This window comes from Lactuca virosa, chromosome 6 (assembly GCF_052849685.1).
Source record: "Lactuca virosa cultivar CGN04683 chromosome 6, Lactuca_virosa_CGN04683_v6, whole genome shotgun sequence".
Classification (NCBI taxonomy): domain Eukaryota; kingdom Viridiplantae; phylum Streptophyta; class Magnoliopsida; order Asterales; family Asteraceae; genus Lactuca; species Lactuca virosa.
The window spans coordinates 237365122-237374788 of NC_136431.1; positions in this window are offsets into that span (position 1 = coordinate 237365122).

Here is a 9667-nt window from a genome sequence, read left to right on the forward strand (position 1 = left end):
AAAATCAAGACTAATTACTTGTTCACATGGATGTGTGAGTCAAGTGAAGGACTAAAGGGATCGAGTACACATTCTTGTGCACTGGTCATGTCCACCACAAAGCTCGTTAAGACTATTTGATTTACTAAAGTTTAGTAAATATGGTTATACTTACAAGTTTAAGTATAATTCTGAAACATTGGAAAAGTCTCAATGTATGGCAAAACGAATGGGAATAATCAAATTAGGCAGAAAGATAAAAGTTTCTCAAATCTGAAAAGATAGGAGAGTACTTTAGTATCATGTTTTTGATCATCTTAATGATTTAGAAATCATATCACAATTAGTCCTCTAAAGGTCATCTTAGTGCATTCTTATGACTAAGAAGAGGAGTCATGAATTGTTGAAATGGTTAGATCAGGAAGATGAGTCATACTTCGTTCCAAAACAATTCTTAGAGTCATACTCCAAGATTGTAACTTGAGTGACATATCTTAAAGAAAGGTTTAAAACACTTGTGAAAATTAAGAGTAAAAGTGTCCTACTCTTGTACATTTGAAATTGGTAAGTTGTGATGTTTTGGATAAAACAAAGACCAACTAAGGCCAATTGTGTGAAGTGTTTGTCTTGATAAAGAATCTGCACTATCTCTTGAATATTTGGCAAGATAGTCTTATATGTCAAGAGGATAGTGGGAGTCTTAAAGATCCTAAAAAGATTTTCAAGAACTAATCAAGAATAAAATCTGAGGTTCGTCACTAGCACACGAGTTGAGGTTTATAACCTATCGTGTTGACATATTCTGTGCCCATTCCAGTTAAAGTTGGCTTTGCATAGGAGTTCTGAAAGTTCTCAATTGGTTGCATAACAACTTGGAAGCAATGGCAGGCCCTGTACTGCCAGGTGGCAAGAAGTTAAGATTGCATAAGTTCAGTCCATATGAGTTTGGATTTGTCATTATCCTTGTCTTGTGACTATGGTTTTGACGATTCACATGGATAAGAACACATACACCATAAAATCTAAGGGTCATAAGGTTTCTCTCCGATTCATGAAAATGATGGTGAGGAAACACTTCCACCAAGTAGATTTGAAGTAGATGGCAAAAGGTCTAAACAATTGAGACTATGATTACGACATCCCTTTTCATAGTTCTGAAATTGTTTAGACACACATGCATGCTATCTAAGGAAAGGTGTATGATTTTGATAAAGTTTTATCAAAGCATCTCGTATCAGAAATCTGAACTTTGGTAAGAAAGTCAATAAAGTATTGATTTCTAGAAGTCCAGCTGATTTCTGAGTACATGTCAAAGCTAGTGGGAGCATAAGTGTTATGCTAATAATCATCATGTTATTGGGAGCATGATAATTATTGTTAGTGTTGCAAGTTAGCAATGTTAATTATAGAAAACAAAAGTTTCAATTCGTGAGGCTGCAGGGATTGAAAAAGTTGTTTTGCTATAATTAAGGGAGAGGATATACTTCATTTCAGTTCTAAAGGCTTAGATTGAGACCTTAATCATCCTTAGTCAAGAATATATATATGAAATTCATGTTGGATTGGTTCAACTTAAGGAAATTCTATATATTGCGTTCTCAAAATTCGATTATGATAACGTCATCCCTCTTCATAGTTAAATTTTGAAAACATGGCAAATAAAAATATTGTAGCAAAAGACTGGTCTAGAATCATGTCTTTATGTGAGACATCATGAATCGTGTACCATTTGCTTTGGGTACAGGATCGATTGCTTGTGCTATAATATTTGTCATTTCTAAATTTTTCCAAATGCCCAGAGGCATTAAGATGGGAAAAGGTCTAGAATTGGATATGACTAAAATGATTAAGCAATTGTCGAGGACAATCTGAGGTTTACCAAAGATTGGTTGCTCAGGGACAGTTGGAAGTATAGTGCTAATTTTGGAAGGACCATATTGACATATTCTGAAAAGAGGCATCTCTTATTCAGAAGTGATAGTCAAAATGAGAATATGGAGTTGTCTCCACAGGTGGAAGTTATCTGTATAAGATTAGAAAACTTAATGCAAGAAGCATGTTCAAAGCAATGTACTTTGAATATGAAACTTGGTTTCCATGGAGTTGATCTCCATTGGAATACCTTATAATGACTATTGACAAGTCTTTGTGACTTTGTACATATTCATTACAGGAGGGTCAGTGCATATAAGTTTAAAATCTAAACAGATTTCGATAAATGATAGGAATTTGAAATTCTCACATTTTTCGATAAGGATTTGGGAGTGTGAAATTAGAATCATTGAACTTATGTTCAATTGGTTTATTTCACAAAGTAAGGATCATAGACAAACATAGAGTGTATACTTGGTGTATGGCAAAGCTATTGTTTAAGAAAAACATAGTGTACATGCTTGGAGCATGGGACAACTAGTGTTTTTAATTCAAGTATAAAGTAGATAAAACCGAAACAATGAATAATGAGTAATCAGTATGACGATAAATAAAAGTGTTTATTTATATTTATAGGGTTTGATACCATATTTGATTCATTTATTCTTGTGTTTCACTTTGCATGTTTTGACTTCCAGAATAACTAAGTCGCTCTTCCTGAATGATTAAGTTATTCAAACCATCCACAGTCGGTCATATGTTGGAAGTAGATATGAATCAAGACTGTCATGGGTTGGTTTGTAGAGGTCCAAGTTGGTGGACAAAGTGGTGCTACAACACTCATGAGTGCTCATAATTTCTGAGTATTGGATTCAACCCACGCTTATTTGAATCACTTCATGGATTTTATCACGAGTGATCATGAGACGATAATATCTTATATTCTTAAAATCTAGAGATATGAGTTGTTACTATGAGTTGGTTATACATTGATTGCACGAAAACGCATTGGTAACTCGATGTTATAAAACGTGCCTTTGTGTATGATTCAACAAGTAGTAGAACAAGCCATATGAGTCGAAGTTTATCCATTCCTTTTACCTTCGGGATAAAAGCGATATCTGTGGGCCCCTCGATGATTTAGCGATGACACATGTGAGTGCTTGGCCAAGCCAGGACTGATTTGATTTGTTCAATCAGTCTGTCATCATAAATCGAAAATCAGGAAACAACAAATGGACAGATAGAATGATTATAATCCATGTCTCAGTCCATATGATATCTAGAATGGAGGAATATATGATCCCTTATCTAATGGACAAGTCATTGACAAGGTCAGAGTTCGACAGCGGCTTTAAGAGCTACGATTGCCAGTTAGGTTTTGAAGTCATACTCAATAATAGTTTTAGACTTATCCAAGTGGGAGACTGTTGGATTAATGTCTAAGTCCATAACTATATTTGGTATGTACTTGACCCGACCCGGCATGGTCCATTTGGGTTGCACTTCACCGACACAATTTATATGGATAGTCATTTGAGAATAGTATATTTATGATTTATATTAATATATTATAAGTTCTAATATATTAATATATAATCATATTATTTAATTAGTATTAATCAAGAATTAATTTATAATTAATTAAGTGATCAAAAGGAACTAATTAAATACGGACTCTTAGATATATATATGTGTAGTGGGCCAAGTTCATTTAGGTTGGGCTAAGTCTTCATGGATAGTCCATGGAGCTTTAACCCATGGATCCTAGGAAATGAAAGGTCATGGGTATTAGGGTTTAACCCTAATCCTCCACACTATATAAAGGGTCTTATGGTTCATGAAATTATGCTAGTGGCTAGTGTGGATACACTAAAGAGGGCAATAACCGATTTCATAGTGTAAGCCAAGTATCCATATTCTCTAAATGTTTTCCAAGGTGTTTTGGTGATTTGTGATTCCATTTGAGGCTTCCACACTATTGGGGCTAAGCTCTTAAAGCTTGAAGACATCAAGCTACATCAAAAGGTATGTCATCTAACTAGAACTTTGTAGTATAGGTGCTTCATAATATGCTAGTTAGGATGAAACCTTGGAATAGTTAATATTTGCATGTATAATAGAGAAAACATAGATCCAAGGTTTATAGGGTTGCATGTACACCATAAGAGTGTTAGAATGCTCAAAACCCAACAATAATTCCTCGTGGAACTTATTCCCATCCAAGTCAATGAGGATATTTTTCATACGATGGCTAACAGGTACAAACTTGCCACTAGAAATCTCGACTAATAAGGAATTAACTGGTCTATCTACAGGCAAAGCTAGTTTTACCAAATTCATGAGATATAAAGGAGTAATTGGCTCCAGAATCAAACAAAATTTGGGCAGGCAATTCGTTTACGAGAAAGGTACCTGAAGCGACATCGGCTTCTTCTTTCGCAGCTTCGAGTGTCATCTGAAAGGCTCTCGCCTTCGGCTTTGGCGGCAGATTGGGTTTCGCTGCGTCTTTCTTCTTCGGGCAATCCCTCAAAATATGCCCTTCTTCATGGCACCCATGACAGACGTTATTAGTGAAGGTGAAATTATTGGCATAATGCCCTGGCTTTCCACACTTGTAACAAGTGAGTTCCACGCTGCATTTCCCAGCGTGTTTCTTCTTACACTTGTCACACCACTTGGCTTCGGCTCCTCCTCCGAATTTTCTCGAACCAGACTTCGAGAATTTGTTCTTTTTATTGGAACCTGACGTTCCTTCAAACTTTCTCTTTTCGCCAACTTCAACCTTGCTGGCAGCTCTCCCCTTGATCATATCTTCAACAGACTTGGCAGGCCAGATAGCTGCCTCCAAAGTAAGTGTCTGACGTACTGGCACCGCATACTCCCATGGAAGTCCCTTTGCATACCTGTCAATTTTCGCCAGCTCATCTGGGACAATATGTTGGGTTTTGAGCATTCTAACACTCCTATGGTGTACATGCAACCCTATAAACCTTCGGACCTATGTTTTCTCTATTATACATGCAAATATTAACTATTCCAAGGTTGCATCCTAACTAGCATATTATGAAGCACCTATACTACAAAGTTCTAGTTAGATGACATACCTTTTGATGTAGCTTGATGTCTTCAAGCTTTAAGAGCTTAGCCCCAATAGTGTGGAAGCCTCAAATGGAATCACAAATCACCAAAACACCTTGGAAGAACTTGATAGAATATGTATGCACACTAAAATCGGCCCACTCTTATTTTCACACACTTGTGCCAATTTTGAGAGCCAAGGACCCCTTTATATATTATGGAGGATTAGGGTTACATCCATGTAAACCCTAATACCCATGACCTTACATTTACATAGGATCCATGGGTTAAAAGCTCCATGGACCATCCATGAAAGCTTAGCCCAACCTAAATGAACTTGGCCCATTCCGTATATATAAGAGTCCATATTTAATTAGTTCTTTTTGATCACTTAATTAATTCTAAATTAATTCTTGATCAATACTAATTAAATAATATGATTCCATATTAATATATTAGAACTTATAATATATTAATATAAATCATAAATATACTATTCTCAAAAGACTATCCATATAAATTGTGCCGGTGAAGTGCAACCCAAATGGACCATGCCGGGTCGGGTCAAGTACATACCAAATATAGTTATGGACTTAGACATTAATCCAACAGTCTCCCACTTGGATAAGTCTAAAACTATTATTGAGTATGACTTCAAAACCTAACTGGCAATCGTAGCTCTTAAAGCCGCTGTCGAACTATAACCTTGTCAATGACTTGTCCATTAGATAAGGGATCATATATTCCTCCATTCTAGATATCATATGGACTGAGACATGGATTATAATCATTCTCTTTGTCCATTTGTTGTTTCCCGATTTTCGATTTATGATGACTGACTGATTGAACAAATCAAATCAGTCCTGGCTTGGCCAAGCACTCACATGTGTCATCGCTAAATCATCGAGGGGCCCACAGATATCGCTTTTATCCCGAAGGTAAAAGGAATGGATAAACTTCGACTCATATGGCTTGTTCTACTACTTGTTGAATCATACACAAAGGCACGTTTTATAACATCGAGTTACCAAATGCGTTTTCGTGCAATCAATGTATAACCAACTCATAGTAACAACTCATATCTCTAGGTTTGAAGAATATAAGATATTATCGTCTCATGATCACTCGTGATAAAATCCATGAAGTGATTCAAATGAGCGCGGGTTGAATCCAATACTCAGAACTTATGAGCACTCATGAGTGTTGTAGCACCACTTTGTCCACCAACTTGGACCTCTACAAACCAACCCATGACAGTCTTGATTCATATCTACTTCCAACATATGACCGACTGTGGATGGTTTGAATAACTTAGTCATTCCGGAAGAATAACCTAGTTATTATGGAAGTCAAAACATGCAAAGTGAAACACAAGAATAAATGAATCAAATATGGTATCAAACCCTATGAATATAAATAAACACTTTTAATTATCACCATACTGATTACTCATTATTCATTGTTTCGGTTTTATCAACTTTATACTTGAATTAAAAACACTAGTTGTCCCATGCTCCAAGCATGTACACTATGTTTTTATTAAACAATAGCTTTGCCATACGCCAAGTATGCACTCTATGTTTGTCTATGATCCGTACTTTGTGAAATAAACCAATTGAACATAATTTCAATGATTCTAATTTCACACTCCCAAATCCTTATAAAAAAATGTAAGAATTCCAAATTCCTATCATTTATTGAAATTTGTTTAGATTTTAAACTTATATGCACTGACCTCTTGTAATGAAAGTGTACAAAGTTACAAAGACTTGTCAACAATCATTATAAGGTATTCCAATGGAGTTCAACCCCATGGAAACTAAGTCTCATATTCAAAGTACATTGCTTTGGACATGCTTCTTGCATTAAGTTTTCTAATCTTACACAGATAACTTCCACCTATGGAGACAACTCCATATTCTCATTTTGACTATCACTTCTGAATAAGAGATGCCTCTTTTCAGAATATGTCAATATGGTCCTTCTAAAATTAGCACTATACTTCCAACTGTCCCTGAGCAACCAATCTTTGGTAAACCTCAGATTGTCCTCGACAATTGCTTAATCATTTTAGTCATATCCAATTCTAGACCTTTTCCCTTCTTAATGCCTCTGGGCATTTGAAAAAATTTAGAAATGACAAATATTATAGCACATGCAGTCGATCCTGTACCCAAAGCAAATGGTACACGATTCATGATGTCTCACATAAAGACATGATTCTAGACCAGTCTTTTGCTACAATATTTTTATTCGCCATGTTTTCAAAATTTGACTATGAAGAGGGATGTCGTAATCATAATCGAATTTTGAGAACGCAATATATAGAATTTCCTTAAGTTGAACCAATCCAACATGAAATTCATATATATATATTCTTGACTAAAGATGATTAAGGTCTCAATCTAAGCCTTTAGAACTGAAATGAAGTATATCCTCTCCCTTAATTATAGCAAAACAACTTTTTCAATCCCTGCAGCCTCACGAATTGAAACTTTTGTTTTCTATAATTAACATTGCTAACTTGCAACACTAACAATAATTATCATGCTCCCACTAACATGATGATTATTAGCATAACACTTATGCTCCCACTAGCTTTGACATGTACTCAGAAATCAGCTGGACTTCTAGAAATCAATACTTTATTGATTTTCTTACCAAAGTTCAGATTTCTGATACGAGATGCTTTGATAAAACTTTATCAAAATCATACACCTTTCCTTAGATAGCATGCATGTGTGTCTAAACAATTTCAGAACTATGAAAAGGGATGCCGTAATCATAGTCTCAATTGTTTAGACCTTTTGCCATCTGCTTCAAATCTACTTGGTGGAAGTGTTTCCTCACCATCATTTTCATGAATCAGAGAGAAACCTTATAACCCTTAGATTTTATGGTGTATGTGTTCTTATCCATGTGAATCGTCAAAACCATAGTCACAAGACAAGGATAATGACAAATCCAAACTCATATGGACTGAACTTATGCAATCTTAACTTCTTCCCACCTGGCAGTACAGGGCCTGCCATTGCTTCCAAGTTGTTATGCAACCAATTGAGAACTTTCAGAACTCCTATGCAAAGCCAACTTTAACTGGAATGGGCACAGAATATGTCAACACGATAGGTTATAAACCTCAAGTCGTGTGCTAGTGAAGAACCTCAGGTTTTATTCCTGATTAGTTCTTGAAATTCTTTTTAGGATCTTTAAGACTCCCACCATCCTCTTGGCATATAAGACTATCTTGCCAAATATTCAAGAGATAGTGCGGATTCTTTATCAAGACAAACACTTCACACAATTGGCCTTAGATGGTCTTTGTTTTATCCAAAACATCACAACTTACCAATTTCAAATGTACAAGAGTATGACACTTTTACTCTTACATTTGACAAGGGTTTTAAACCTTTCTTTAAGATATGTCACTCAAGTTACAATCTTGGAGTATGACTCTAAGAATTGTTTTGGAACGAAGTATGACTCATCTTCCTGATCTAACCATTTCAACAATTCATGACTCCTCTTCTTAGTCATAAGAATGCACTAAGATGACCTTTAGAGGACTAATTGTGATATGATTTCTAAATCATTAAGATGATCACAAACATGATACTAAAGTACTCTCCCATCTTTTCAGATTTGAGAAACTTTTATCTTTCTGCCTAATTTGATTCTTCCCATTCGTTCTGCCATACATTGAGACTTTTCCAATGTTTCAGAATTATACTTAAACTTGTAAGTATAACCATATTTACTAAACTTTAGTAAATCAAATAGTCTTAACGAGCTTTGTGGTGGACATGACCAGTGCACAAGAATGTGTACTCGATCCCTTTAGTCCTTCACTTGACTCACACATCCATGTGAACAAGTAATTAGTCTTGATTTTCCAATGCTTGAAAGTTCTCATTCATCATACTATTCAACTTGCATAATTCCAAGTTTCGGTCCAATTGAAACTTGGGCGATGAGGAACTTTCCTTATTTGGTAAATTTAGACACTACCACAAATGAAAGAACCAAATCCATTTTCCAATATTGCTGTCAATGGAATCATATAAGAAACAATTTTCCACAAATGCCATTGTAAGGATACTTCAAATAAATCAAATTAAACAATTTTCTTTTATTTTAAAACTTTCCGGAAAAACATATCCTTACAATCCACATGGAAAATTGTTGTTATCTATTCCTTAGCAATATATCATAACTTCTTAAGCAACTGCTCAAAATTCTGATACGATCGAAATCCACCTTCGCGATCAGAATCAGCATATACTTCCTTTAAGATTTCTCTCTATTCTTTGATTCTTAAAACATCAACATGTGACCCAGTCACATCATGTAATGAGGATCTCAGAATAGAACTTAACAGAGTTAGATAATGGGCTTTACCTGATGTAGAGTCAAACTTATTGACTTTAACATCCTTAGGTAAATTTGGCAGCTTTGCAATCAACGTCCCTTCCTTTGGCAAAATAAACATATGGACCCTTTGGTAATGGGACTATCTCAAACTTAGCCTTTCTCTTTACCATTTGGTCAACCGGGTTGACTATGGCCAATCCCTTTCCATTGGGAAGAGAATGCTTTTTCTGGATTTCCAGTGTCACCATTGTCACTGTCCATAAAGTTTTTGGGAAGTTGATCTTCTAATCAAATTTGCTTTACTATCGTTCCAAATCATTGCTGATTCAGCAGCACCAAGCAAATAGATATGATCATTAAGGTT